The 15,448-nt window shown below is 41.2% G+C and overlaps 1 protein-coding gene across 1 annotated transcript in view; it reads right to left on the reverse strand.

Moving 5' to 3' along the window:
• Nucleotides 1-15,448, reverse strand: part of adcy8.L (adenylate cyclase 8 (brain) L homeolog) — a 189,580-nt gene that overhangs the window by 149,285 nt on the left and 24,847 nt on the right. The window lies entirely within an intron of this gene.

Below are 15,448 nucleotides of genomic sequence, written 5' to 3' on the forward strand. Positions count from 1 at the left end.
GCCACGACAAAGTTGTGTTAATAGCAGGTATTGAGTGAATTAGCAGAGCTTGGGAACAGTGATTATTATTCAATGGTTAAGTGAGTATGTAATTGGCAATGTCAGGTAATGCCCCCATGAGATTAAAGGCTGGTCAGTATGAATGGCACAGCCAGGTATTTATAACATAATGTTAAGAAGAATTGCATAGTTACCTCCCACCTAAATATTGCACCATTACTAATCATGACCTTTCAAGAAAAGGTTAAGGAATGTAGAATCCACATCTAATTGTGGGATTCAATAATAAATAGGGTGACATTTATCGTTGGACAGTCAGAAATGGGATGTGTTCTCCAACAACATTAAGGGCAAGGGTAAGATGAGTGACTCTCACACAACGTTTAATGGTTGCATTAAATTCTCTCAAACTGAGATCAATAGCCCCCTAAGGGGTGGGCCACATGAGGGAGCATGGGCTAAAACAGTCTTGGACAAATCCAACTTCTCAGCTACACTCATCAATCACTGGGAAGATGCTGGAAGCTACTGTAGATTTCCCTTGTTGTTTGTGGAGAACCAGAGGCACATTGTCCGCTGAAGGGATAAGAATATGACAAAACCCAACCAAGAGTTCAACATTGATCCAAAGAACTTCTAGTCTATAGCAAATTCCCTGCCAACCTACAGTGCCTTCAGCTAAAGTCAGCAAACTGGCCAACAATGGCTAACCTTACATGCCTGCCTTCAACCAACTCCTGTTCTACCATAGCAGAATTCCTGTCTACCTGCAGTCACCTACCTACACCTAATCTGGTTTCTAGGGTCCAAATTACCCTATGCATTGATTTGAATAAGGGACTGGAATATGAATAGGAGAGACCTGAATAGAAAGATTAGTAATAACAATAAATGTGTAGCCTCACAGAATATATGTATATATATATTTTAGATGGGGTCAGTGACTCCGATTTGAAAGCTGGAAAAATGCAAATGAAAAAGGCAAAAAATTCAAAAACTATAAAAAAAATAAAAAAATAAAAAAATATTGAATTGTGGGACACCAGGAAAAAAATGGGATGGGAACTGGCTCTCCCCAATGACCCAGACCCGTGGGAGAGGGGGGGATAGGATGGGTTTGGCCAGAGGAGCTTTGTGGCTGGGGCCGGGGGGGAATCAAACACTGTCCATTTTAGAGCAACCACAATCATGGGTGCATTCCTAACTGACCCCTCATAGAGTGATCAGGGAAAAGCGGGCATTTCAAAACATATAGGGGCTTCTCCATGTGTATTTATGCTTGCATACGTGGAGCATGTCATTGGAAATATATCTAGAAGTTCATCAGACATGAAGTCTACAGTTGAGTGCTGCTCACTTCTTGCTCTTTTAATGAAGATGAAGCTTGAGAATCATGAGTTTGCTGCTGCTGCTGCTGCCAAAGAAGTACAGGGTGTTAATGCCTGAAATCTGCACTAATTCTCCAGGGAACATATAATAACAGGTGGCAAACTAATGTGGTACATAGGGCGGACTCTGATCATTTCCCAGCACGAAAACTTGTAAATTGGACTCATCTCTCCAAGGACAGCCCCATAAATCATAGTTTGGTTTTTACAAGGCAATGCTGGAAACAGGTGAAATTTCAGCTGAACTTGCCCTGAACTTGCATTGAAAGCTGTGATTTCGGGAAACGTTTCTATATCAAACTCTGCTGGGTTTTGTTTTATAGAGAACTGAATGTATTGCCTTTTGTTTTGTACTTAACTTTATGGTCCACTTTATTGCTTGTGCCGTTATTTGGCACAGGAATGTGTTCCACGTCTGCCCTTCACCTGTTTTACTATATACTGGTATATAGCCATTGTTATTCAGTGCAGCCAGCAGTACTGTTGTTTTCTATTGTGTTCCTTTTTTTCTCTAGATTTTATTGCAATTTATTTTGATGACAAATATCTAGAAGTGGTGACCTCAAAGCTGCAATATGGCTATATTTTATCTGCACAAACCTGTAAGGTTTACTTACATAGTGACTTAGTTAATTTTGGTTGACCTTTTTAGCCTTGAATATTATGCTTGCCCAGTAAGTAGTGATGGATGAATTTCTCCCGTGAGAAAATTCTCGCAGAAGTTTTGCAAAACGTGGAAATTTGCTGCAAATTCACGACTGGCAAATTTATTCGCCCATCACTACCAATAAGTCATCCAAGCCACTCTTCTAGCATTAATGGAGTTTGGCAACACAACATCCCCTGGCAGAGCATTTCCTAACCTAACTGTCCTCAATGTGAAGAACCACCTTCTCTGCTTCAAACGAAGTCCTTTTTAAGAACTAGAGCCCAAAACTGCCCCCCATTCTCCAGGTGAGGCCTTACCAGGGATCTATAAAGTGGCAAAACTGTTTTTTTTACCAATCAAGTGAATGCCCTTATAATGCAAGACAATATTTTATTTGCTTTTAGAAGCCACTGACTGATGCTGCCTAGAAATGCATTGTCTGTTGTCTACAAAAATTTCCAAATACTTATGGAGCCACCAAACACACCTCTATTTAGTACATAGCTAGCTTATTAACTAACTAACTAACTAACTAACTAACTAACTAACCTTTTTCATTTTACCAATATATGTGAATAAGTAACAAGAGATTAATTAACAATGATGTTCCTATTCGAGGGAGATTACAGGTTTCTAAGGATGATGGTGGATGAGCCCTTTTTCAATTGACTGTTACTTCCCATTACTCTGCTAATGCCGTGAATTTGTAACCAGGGCACCCCCTAGTCTTCTCTAACTTTCGTTGCTCAATGTGACGGGAGTTATAGAATGGCACAGAGAAGTTCAGAGTCAGACTAGGGGGTCTGGGGTCCACTGGGGCTGCCAATTCAGGGGTCCCCACACCTCTCCACCCCAGCTGCAACCTCCCTCCACCATAACCACCACAGGGGGGTTGTGGCTCGTTGCCGAGGTTACGGGAGTGGGTCTGGGTCGGCATGGCTCACAAGGGACATGCCCCCCTGGGGTAGGACCCAGTATTACCCTTGAGAAGTCTGCTTGACACACAGACCAGCAAAGGGAGCTACTGTTACAAGTCATGATATTAGCTGTGTTAAATGGCTAATATCATGACAAGCAAAAGATAAAAATGTCTGTATATCTCCAAAATGCTCAGAGCACGTTTACATTATGTTTTTTGGTTGGGTATCTATCCCCTTTAGCATAAAACACAACAAGATGGCCTTGATATAAAATGTTATTCAGCTTATAATTAAAAAAACACAACCATTTGCAACAATTAGAAAACTACATTTCAATGTGCTGCACCTGTAAAGGCTCTTACACACGAGCAGTTGAAGTTGCGCTCCCCTGTGTTCCGTTTTTCTGCGTTCAGCCGCAGGGGAGCGCAGGAATAGACGCATTACATTTTTTCCAATGGGGCTGTACTCACACAGGCGCGTGTAGGGGCCGAACGCAAGAAAAATGCAGCATGTTGCGTCTCAACCTGCGTTTGGCGCCTACACGCGCCTGTGTGAGTACAGCCCCATTGGAAAAAATGTAATGCGTCTATTCCTGCGCTCCCCTGCGGCTGAACGCAGAAAAACGGAACACAGGGGAGCGCAGTTTCAACCGCTCGTGTGTGAGAGCCCTAAGGCTATTTGTGGGGGTTGTCCAGGTGTGAGGCAATATGATATATAGGTTGGACTGACTCATAAAACCCCCCACTAAGGTGCACAAGGTCTGATTAGCCCTGTAGCTAAAAATGTTACGACGAGAACTCCAAGGAAATCTCAGATGAAAGCAATACATTGCAATCTGACGTGTGATAATATAGCCATCCTCATTGCTTTAAATTGTCTCCGCTCAAACCTTTGATCAGACTCCCTTTATCACCATAAGTTAAGTGAACGGAGAATGAGTCACTAGAGGAAAATGGAACTTTGAGACAAGGGGAGAATCTACATTCAACCAATTTCTAGGAAATGTGCACGTCACTGGGCCTCTCCAGGGATTTCTGGTAGAATAAATGGCATCCGATCTCTGAAATAAGGTCACGGGTGTAGCTCAGCTTGTTTAAACTGAACTCTGAAGAAAAGTACAAGGGTTTTATCATGTAATGGAATCCTGCACTGTCTAGAACTGATTAACCCTTTCAGATACTTGGGGTACATATTCTGCAGCCATGCTGTTTGGCAACTGCCTGTTTCAAGCTGTTTTCCATCGACAACCGGTGCAGGTATATGGAAACCCGTTATCCAGAAAGCTCCAAATTACTACAGGAAGGCCAAGATATAATTAATCCTTATTGGAAGCAAAACCAGCCTATTGGGTTTAACATATGTTTAAAGGGATGATACTAAAATTTAATAATTCTAAGCAATCTTTCAATTGGTCTTCATTATTTTTTTATAGTTTTTGAATTATTTGCCGCCTTCTTTTGATTCTCTCCAGCTTTCAAATAGGGGGTCACTGACCCCACCTAAAACAAATGCTCTTTAAGGCTACACATTTATAGTTATTGTTATTTTTTATTGCTCATCTTTCTATTCAGGCCTCTCGTATTCCTTTTGCAGTCTCTTATTCAAATCAATGCATGGTTGCTAGGGGAATTTGAACCTTAGCACCCAGATTGCTGAAATTTCCAGCTGCTGAAAAAAACTAAAAACCACACATAAGAAAAAAATGAAAACCAGTTGCAAATTAACTAAAAGTTAACTCGAAGGTGAACAACCCCATTACATTCTTTTTTAGTAGGATTATGAAGATCCAAATTATAGAAAGATCCCTTATCCGGAAAAACCCAGGTCCCAAACATTCTGGATAACAGGCCCCATACCTGTATAGAACATTCCGAGATATAATCTTGAAATACTTTGAAAACATATTGCCTTTATGTGCTCCCCCTTCCAAACTGCAAGTACAACAGTCTTATAAAATTACCACCAAAAGGTCAACCCAGATAATGAATGAGATAAATGATGTAAATAATTAAAGCCTCCGCAGATCCAGCTGTTCCATTCCCAGTGATATGGTATAAGGCTGGAGGTTGGCAGCTATTTAATGGAATATTTTCCGAATACCTTTTGGTTTTTTTTTTGTTTGCTTTCTTTTGAATGCCTCTAAGGCTAAGGCCACACTAGGCGATAGCGCGGCGATTTGACTCGCGGCGACTTTTCGCCGTGACTTTTAAGCCGCAATCGCTGTGGAAACTTTTGCGCTGGCGTCTATGGGGAATCGCGAGCGTAAAAACACACGCGGCGATCTTTTTTCTATTGTCGCTCGAAATCGCCTAGCGAGGCAATTTCGAGCGACAGTAGAGAAAAGATCGCCGCGTGTGTTTTTACGCTGGCGATTTTTCGCGATTCCCCATAGACGCCAGCGCAAAAGTTTCCACAGCGATTGCGGCTTAAAAGTCGCGGCGAAAAGTCGCCGCGAGTCAAATCGCTGCGCTATCGCCTAGTGTGGCCTTAGCCTTAGTCTTGACTGCTTCTTAATTTAATTGAAACAATTGAATCCAGTCTGTAGATGCCCACTATGTAGGGCTCTGTCTCTTGGTGCTTCCCACTCAATTGTGTCTAAACAATGTCAGAAAATTTTAATTAAAGACCCATTTATGGATGGAAATGCAGTTGCTCTATTTGGTTGCCCATACACTGGATCAAATACAATCACTTAGTCACTAGGCCAATTTTTGCACCCAGGGTTGGACTGGGCCAACAAGAGACCAGGGGAAAAAAAACCTGGTGGACCCGGCCCTTGTGGGTCCAACTGACCTCGACCCCATCCCCAACCAACCACTGACCTAGCCGGTGGGTGAGCGGACGGGTGGCGAAGGCCCCAGAGGGGGTGTGATGGGCCCCTGGGGTAACAGCACTGGTGGGTCTCTTACACTGCAGTCTGACCCTCTTCAGATCAGAATGACGGCATATGCAAGCCCGTCAGGAGAAGGCTGAATTAACTGTCCAAAGGGATCCTCTAAACAATCTGGCCTATTTTTGACCAGATCTTAATTTGGCCCGCCATAGGGAGGGCTTCTTAAATGAATAAATAAGCTGCCATAGACCTGTGCTGACAGGCCCGGATTTGTGGCTAGGCCCCAAAGGCCCGGGCCTAGGGTGGCGACATTTTAGGGCAGTACTCCGCCCAGCCGCATCCTAAAGTGCATTAAGAAAGCAGAGTTCCCTAGCTCTATGCAGGGTTGCCAGGTTGGCGGTTTTCCAGCCAAATTAGGCTACTAATTTAAATGCCAGGCAGGGTTTGAAAGTACAAACTAGCCAAGGTATAAATTTGGGTTACTTTTTGGGCTTTTGGCAGATTTGTACTTTGGAAACCAGACAAAGTTTTTTTTTTGCCCTAATGTGCCGAGACTGCATCTCCCAATGCATTCTGGTTAATGTAGTTTTTGTTTAACAATTTGCTAACTGTCACATTTAATTTAAAACTACAATACCCAGCATGCAATGGGACTGACTTGTATAGAGTCTGGAGTTACCCTATTCGCCTGTCCCTTCTTAAGCATTCTCGCATTTTCCGGTGATTTTCCTTTATTTCAGACAATGTTGGGGGGAAAAATCTGCTGGCCACCAAAATACTGTATCTAGAGGCTGACCTCTTTTACCAAAATTGTTTGAAATTGTATATGTATTAGGGCATTATATTACCTCCTGGGTCCCCCTCTGTAGTTACACCGCTGGTGACAGGCGAATCGGTCCCATTTTGCTTTATGGAAAAATTAGCGAAACAGTGAAAATTTGACATAGGGGTATTTTCACACAAATATTCATTTATTTTTTAGACTTTTTTCACTGCTCATATCACAGTTAGCCCTATGGGAGCAGTTAAAGTCAGCCTTGCATGTGCTGATACTGAGCACTGGCCCTCGTGCAGGATTTTTATCCAGAGCAAAGTGCAGAAAAAAAAGGTTCTCTATTATTAAAGGGGCCCCTTAGTGCTCTTGCACTTCTGTCCTGGCTCATAGTGACACTTAAAATAAAGTTTTCTCATTTCCATTCTTTATTTATATAGCACTTCACTAGTGATGGGCGAATTTCTCCCGTTTCAATTGGCCGAAAAATTTGTGAATTCCCAGCAAAACTCGCAAAAATTGTGAAATCGTAAAATTCACGAAAAAATCTTGAAATTCGAAAGTTTTCACAAAAGAACTTGAAATTCTAACGTTTTCATGAAAAAATAGTGGAATTAGAATGTTTTCACAAAAAAATTGAGCAATTCTAATGTTTTCACAAAAAATTTGAGAAATTCGACAGTTTTCACAAAAAAATCGAGCAATTCGAACCTTTTCACTAAAAAAATTGAGCAATTCAAACGTTTTCACGAAAAAAATAGTGGAAATCGGAAATTGATGCCAGAATTTTCTCTGAAGATTCACAAATTTATTCGCCGACGGCGAAATGCGGAAACTAGCCGCAAATTCGTGCCAGGCAAATTTATTCGCCTATCACTATACTTCAACATTCACATCAGTCCCTGCCCAAACAGAGCTTACACTCTAAAGGAGTAATTGCCGATTGCATGTGCAGTGAGCAAAATACAATTTCAAACGCATTCTCTGTATTTTTTTCCCATAATTCCACCTCTGTTGTGGTTTCAAGGGGGTGTTGTGTATGATGCCAATGTGCCAACTGAGCTTACACTTTGCCGTAAATAAGACGCAATTGTGGTGAAAGTTTTTCAAGTCTGCTTGGTTCCATTTCCAAAGTTCACGGCGAGAGAAAGGTGTGATTAGGAAGAAGCAAGTGTGCTGCGCTTATTGACACGGGAGCTAATGGAACCCTAGAGCAAACACCTGGCTCAGTAGCTTGAAGGTTCCTCTGCGCTGACAGTTGTAGCTGGGTTTTATTTGGAATTGGAGGCAAGAAGGACTGAGTGGCACTGAGCTCAACTATATGGAAGAGCAATGAGCCCATTTTGTTGCAAGACAGTGTCCTGGCTGGAATCAAACCCTAGGCCCCCAGCAATGCAACTACTACTCCACCATTTATATAGATAAATAGTGGGACAGTGGGAGCTGCCAAATTGCTTCCCTTGTCTGAAACATAAAAGCAGAATTTCATTATGGCTGGTATTCAAATGCAGAGATACAGGGAAGAAATGTCATGTTAATCTAATGCTCAGGCTGTGTGTTTAAAGGGGAGGCTCAATATTAAATGTACTTTCTGTATTTATTTCAGTACTAGTTTCAAATCGAATTTCATCAAAATATCACTGTGCTTTTTCTATGCCGTGTCTAAATCATTTGCATTTCTGTTTTTCTGCTTTCTCCAACGTGAAATTTAGAATGAAATCGTGTTGCCTGGTGACGGCATCCGGCAGAAAACATAATTTATTGGTTATTGTTATGTTTGTCTTTCTGTTTGCGACCCTTCTCTGTTTATAATTCACTCTGACCTCCCTGGAGATTTCAGACTGAAAAGCTGAAAAACAGTAGAATGAATTTAAAAAGCTTAAATAATACAAATGAAAATGCGATTTGGGAAATTTGGGACAGGTGAACTTCTTGGTTCTCATTTAACAAATCTTTTGCCGTATGGCCTGTCTCCACCGGCGCCCCCTAACTTGTGCCTCATGGGGGGCAGGAGGTGGGACACCTATGTGCCTGTCCCCTTATCATGAATACAGAATAGCTGAACTTAGGCACTTAGGGGCAGATGTATCAATGGTCCAATTTCGAGTTTATGGGAGTTTCTAAAAACTCCCATCAACTTCCATAAACTCGAAATTCAAAAAAAAAAATGACCAATCGAAATGTATTAAAAAATCACATTTTTTAAAAAATGGGTGAAGAGGGTCGAGCTGCAAATTCAAATCAAATTCGAATCGAAGTAGATCAAATTTGATTAAATTTTTTTCACCAAAATAATTTTTTTTTCAAAAGTCCACCAAACTACTCCAAATTGATTGTAGGAGGCCCTCCGTAGCCTAAAACAACAATTCGGCAGGTTTTAGATGGCGAATAGTAGAATTTCAATACTTAAAGGGACAGTACATGATAAATTTCAAAATTCAAATTTCATTTTTTTAAAATTCAAATTTCATTTGTACTATTCCCTACTCAAATTACACTAAAATAAACTTGAAATTCTAATTTAAAAATTTAAAAATTTGAATTTTCAATTCGACCCTTGATTAATCTTCGCTTTAAACTCAGCCTCAAATCCATTTGGGGCAGGATTGGACTGGGCCGGCGGGACATTGGAAAAAAAACGGTGGGGTTCAGACCAGCTGCCTTACTATAAGAATGTACTGCCGAGGGGGTTGCGGCTGGGGCAGGGGCCCATGGGAGTGGCAGAAGGTTTTGGGAGAGGTGTGTGGGCCCCTAATGCGGCAGCCAAGCTTGGCGCAGACCCCCCAGTCCGACACTGATTTGGGGTAAGAATTGGGGAGACTAGCCATTTGTTTTCCTAGATATAATTGAAAGTCCAGCTTAACATAGTGTCAAACTGGTCCTCCTAGGACCCACCTCAGAACTTGACATTGGGGACATGTTGCTGCTGCCCTATACAGCCCTGCTCTACCTGGGTCCCTAGGGAGTCAACAGTATTTATACCCCTAAGGACAGTTTGCTCCTGTAATCTTAATTCCCTAGTATATTGACAATTAATAAATAGTGAATAAAGTACCCCCTATTGTAAAATATAAGGATATTATAAGTTACTGAGGAGTTCCATGACCATATAAAAGTACGAGGCTGGAGGTTGGGTGTTTTTATACAGTTCATGGAACTCTGAGGTGACTTCTAATATCCTCATATTTTGCAACAGGGGGTACTTTATTTATTATAATACACAAGTTTCAGTGAGTCATGTGACAGAAATGACATCACTACTCACCGTTTATAACTGATGACATCCAAACTCACTGTTTATAAGGATATAATTTACAAGATATTCATGGCTTTTGTGTATTATAGGGATATAACCTACAGGATCTTCATGGTCCTTGAGTACAGGTATGGGAATTGTTATCTGGAAACCCATTATCCAGAAAGCTCCGTATTATGGAAAGGCTGTCTCCAATAGAATCCATTTTATCCAAATAATCTAATTTTATAAAAATGTATTCCTTTTTCTTTGTAATAAAAAACAGTAGCTAATTAATCCTTATTGGAGGCAAAACCAGCCTATTGGGTTTATTTAATGTTTACGTGATTTTCTAGTAGACTTAAGGTATGAAGATCCAAATTACGGAAAGATCCATTATCCGAAAAACCCCAGGTCCTGAGCATTCTGGATAACAGGTCCCATACTTGTGCTTCATTTTAATAATAGCTAAGACCAATACAATCTGATGAACTGTTGGGCATCTGTTTACATGAATATTTCTTTATTAGCCTTTTAATGTTCTTATGCTATAAATCATTGCTCATTTGTACAAAGAGTGAGACATACAGTAGCTGCAGTCCCCCCTACTCACACTCATGTCTCCCCTCCAGTCTCCTCCTTGTTGCCTTCTACAGTGAATGCCAAGCATCTTGTCTCCCTGAAACTTGTTTTTGTTTCTCCATCTGTCTCCCAATCCCTTTTAGCAGCAGATTTGGATCCTTCCAGTTCTTGTGCAGCCAAGCTCAGTTCCATCACATGTACATATCTGTTTACCTTTAGAATCCCAAGAACACAACCGAAGCAGAACTGAAGCCTTCTAATGAATTAATAAAGAATCCTACTGACTTACCACCCTGCCGGCTAATTGGGGAGCCTTTGTTTGTTTGTCATGTGACACCAAGCGATTATAAAGGAGAGGAAAGGAGGATATATTTTTTGGGCTAATTCTAATATCATGGCAAGATTTAAAACGAGTTGTAGATGCTATGGTTTAACAGAGTGGATCTTGACTTTGATTACTGAGTACAGTTGAAGAAGCTTTATAATGAAGTTTCAGAGGGGCGTTCAAGCACATTGCTACTGCAGAGCACTAACACCCCATAGAGCAACATGGCGATCAACTGTTGAAACCAGGTGTCTTTCTTAATAAATGAAAGTCAGAAAAATGTTCATAAATTGGGCAATCATCAAAAAATGTTAGGAATCCTGCTTGATATTTTATAAATCCTCCTTTCATGGAACCTTATAGGCCAATAGCTTTAAGAAATGTGCAATTTAGTGATTGAGAAATAATTGGGTTCATTTACGGCAAAACAGGGAGCCAGATATAAAAACAGGGGGCAGATTTACTAGCCTGGCTTGTTTGATATGCGCTCAGAGGTTTGACTTATGAAAGTGCAATACGTTTTAAAACCTTTTAAAAAATAAAGGCAAATTACACTATGGGCGCTGCCCCTGCTTTTTAATGTCTTTACAGAAAAAGGAAAACCCTGGAGTTGATATTGATATGCTGTTTTGAAAACAAGAATCTTGTAAATTGCTAATCCCACCAGAGAGTGGCGAAAGATTTTACGAATTGAAGAAAACACCATTGCACCTTATTTTAATTCATTTTACCTTTTGAAGCAAGCACTAAAAAGACTTTGTTTGACCTAATTATAATTTTATTTTGGAAATAGCACCTTGCAGAAATCACTGCAGCACTTTAAAACACACTCGAAAAAATCTGTGCATAGACTTTCTATGGCTCAGGACACACACAGATTAGTGTTGAGATTGCACTGAATATTAGCAATATTGCACTAGGTTCTGTTGTTTGGTTTTTTTTTCATAGCCTGTGGCGCTGATCTTTGATTGTATCTTGAAAGAGACAGACGCCATCGGTCATTCTCTTTCGCCAGGCGAATTTTTGCTCTGGCAAAAGGACGTTACTCCGCAAATTCACTAGATGAAGATGCGGAGCCAGCTCAGACCAGGCGAAATGCAATAGAGTGCATAGATCTTCCTCAATCTTCTGTTACTTACATCATATTTTTAGTGAAAAAAGTTTCTAAGTCCCACAAACAATGGAGTCTTTTCCTTTTTTCAGAGAGATAGGTTGCAAAAGTCCTTAAAGGAGAAGGAAAGATTAAAACGAAGTAAGCTTTATCAGAAAGGTCTATATAAATACACCAGTAAACCCTCAAAGTAATGCTGCTCTGAGTCCTCTGTCAAAAGAAACAGCACATTTCTTTCCTTCTATTGTGTACTCATGGGCTTCTGTATCAGACTTCCTGTTTTCAGCTTAAACCTCCAGGGCAGGGCTTGAGCATGCTCAGTTTGTTCCTCTCCCCCTCCCTCCTCCCATCACTGCTGTAATCTGAGCTCAGAGCTGTATGTGAGCAGGGAGAGACTCAGGCAGGAAGTGATGTCACGCCAAGTTTATATCCCAGCTTCTATCCTAAACAAACAGAGACAGTGTCTAGAGTAGGGTTGCCACCTTTTAAAATAATCTATACCGGAAGGTGGAGGGGGCAGTGTTAAAAGGGCGAGGCCATGACGATAAAGGGGGCAGGACCGTGACGCGCTATTGGCTGACCGGGTCGTGACATCAAAGGGGGCGGAGTCATACACACAAATTTGGCAAGAAGCCCAGGAAAAAGGTAAGTTTGGAGCAGGCTGGGGGCAGGCCACGGGCTTTTTTTTAGGTGTATTACAAATTTACCGGCAGCTACATTGCCGGTAAATTTGTAATACTGGCCCCAGCCTTGGCTGGTGTTTTACCGGCTAGGCCGGTAAAATACCGGCCGGGTGGCAACACTAGTCTAGAGCTGTTTACTCAGGTATGGTAAAGCATTCACAGAATAAATATAATGTTCTAATTTGCACTATTGTGGCTAATCTGTTGGCAATAAACTGGCTTGAACCTTTCCTTCTCCTTTAAAATGTTTTTTGGGTAACCGGGTTCCCCCACACATTTTCTAACATATGGCACATAAACTATACAGTGGGCTCATGTGTAGGGCAATATAACAACTTTATTGTCGTTATTAAGGTTCCCCGGACTTGTATAATGTAATGTATTGGCTGCAACATATACGTCCATTCAACTTTAACTTCCTGCCGTATGCAAATTAGCCTGAGTGAAGACCTCTAACGAAGGCATAATTGAACGATAGCGCCTCTTCGCTTTGATTGTCCAAGTAACGCTGCGAAAATTCGCCAGCGGTCGGCGCCCTGAATGCAACTTTGCATTTCAGTAAATAAGCGTTGTCTGAGCAAATTTTCTCCTGTCAAAGTGTTGCGATGGCCGTCGCCGGCGAATTTAAGTCATTTTTTTTTTGCACCTTACACCTTGCACCTGTGATGCCCCTTCATGATTAGAGGTGCTTTTGCAAAGTGGAGCCCAAAGAGTTGTGTTGATTTCTGCCGGAAGTACTGTATGTTAATGAGCAGGGGGTAAGGGTCCCCTACTTTTGGTATAGTTCAATACATGGAAGGTAGACTCACAAGAGGAGGATGCAAAGGAGCAATGTGGTGGTGCAAAGTGCTTACACGGAAGATGAGCAGCTGCCTAAGTGTAAAGAGCACAAGCTCTAAGTGGTGCAAATTTGTGCCACTTAGCATGACAGCACTTCCAACCCTGATCATTGTAAATGAGCTTATTGGAAAAGTTGAGGATTACAGTGATCCCTTAAGGTTTGGTGCAATTAACACATCACTGTAACTCTCTACTTTTCCAATAAGGTCATGCTTTGACCCTGCACACCCTCTGACCCACTGTCCATTTTAGTGCTCTCCAGTTATTTTTTTATTCAAATTTTAAAGCCCAAGGTTAACACAAAGATATATATATACACATATGTACAGATCTTTGTACATTTACTTCTTATACATTGTCTAGAGGCAGATCAGAATGTTTGGCCCTCAAGGCAATGACTGAATTATGCGATGCAGGAATGCTGCGTTACTGATACACATCCAGATATTCATCAATCAGTGTTATGTTTTCCAACCTTAGATGGTGTCTGAATAAGCCCCAATAAGGTTTTCATTAGAAAGAGAATGTGGTCGTGGGCCCATATTCTGGTTAAAAGAGAACTAAATCCTAACTAAAGAAGTAGCTAGAAATATTGTACATGATGTTTTGTGCTTCTGTACCAGCCCAAGGCAACCACAGCCCTTTAGCAGTAAAGATCTGTGTCTCCAAAGATGCCCCAGTAGCTCCCCATCTTCTTTTCTGCTGATTCACTGCACATGCTCTGTGCTGCTGTCACTTACTGAGCTTAGGGACCCACTCACAATATACAGTACACATAGAATAGAAATGTCACAATATAAGGCTGATTAGTAATTAATACAGATAATTACTACATGGCAGCACAGAAACCAGTGCAATTAGCATCAGAATTTAATAATCAGCAAACCTGTAGCATCAGCTTATATTACAGCCAGGGAAGCTCATTTTCTGCTGGATAATTAGTGACGAGCCCTAAGCTTAGCTTCTCAACAGCCAATCAGAGCCCACTGAGCATGTGAGTGTCACAGACACTTTCCAAGATGGTGACCCCCTGTGACAAGTTTGAAGTCCTGGATCATTGCTGCTATTGACAAGCTGAAACTTTAGCCTCGTGCAATAAGTTCACTATACAAAATATGGAAAGTTTAGCCACATTTATTTTTAGGGGTTAGTTCTCCTTTAAGAGGCTACTGTCTCAAGCAAAGCCAAGTTGATCAATCTTAGATATCATTAGTGATGGGCGAATTTGTTCAGTTTCGCTTTGGCGAGAAATTCGCAAAGTACAAATGGGGAAACAAGAATTTTGTCAAAAAAAACCTTTGAAGCCGTCGAATTTTCATTGGCGATTTTTTCTAATTTAATTCACCCGAAGCAAAACGTGGGAATTCTCCATGAATACGCACCTGGCGAATAAATTCACCCATCACTAAATAACATTTATTGCCATAGGTGAAATCTTTCCCCGGCAGTAATCCATATCAGCCAATAAACAATGTTTTCTAGTTTTCAGCAATAAAGGAGAATGCCTAATTGGTTGCTGGTGAGAATCAGCAGTGCAGACGGGGGCCAACAAAACACTGCTTCCATTTACAAGTAACTTTAAAAACCAGTGAAATGCTTAAACTACAGACGTCTCTTAGTCCATATCAGGCTCCAACCAGAGCAGGGTTCTTCTCCTGTACAATAAGGCTGCGCTAATGATCCTGTCTGAGAGGGCTTTAAACCCTCAACTGAAGAGCTGGCTTCAACAAAAGGCAGACAAAGCCCAGCATGGGAGCGAAATCTATTATAGAATCTTACAGCAGCAGGGGACATTAAGGAGCTTATTTCTTCAGCACAAGCAGCACTAAAGGAAAACACCGAGCGGAGAAAGGAAGAACGACACAAAGGACATGGGAAAAAAGGTAGACTATCTTTAGGAGCCAAAGGGAAAGCAGGGACTGAATTGTGTCAACTTCTTATTATAACTTTGTATTAAAACTATCTCCCTCTTTCTCCCACTATTATTTGAAAAGCTGACAAGCTTTGCTCATTTATACCAAACTGCTTGCAATTCACTTTTCAGATCACTAACCCCCCCCTCCGAAAAGAAGTTGGTTGGACTGACCAGATAACCCTTTATGAATCTAGT

Source organism: Xenopus laevis, chromosome 6L, assembly GCF_017654675.1.
Source record: "Xenopus laevis strain J_2021 chromosome 6L, Xenopus_laevis_v10.1, whole genome shotgun sequence".
Taxonomy (NCBI): Eukaryota; Metazoa; Chordata; class Amphibia; order Anura; family Pipidae; genus Xenopus; species Xenopus laevis.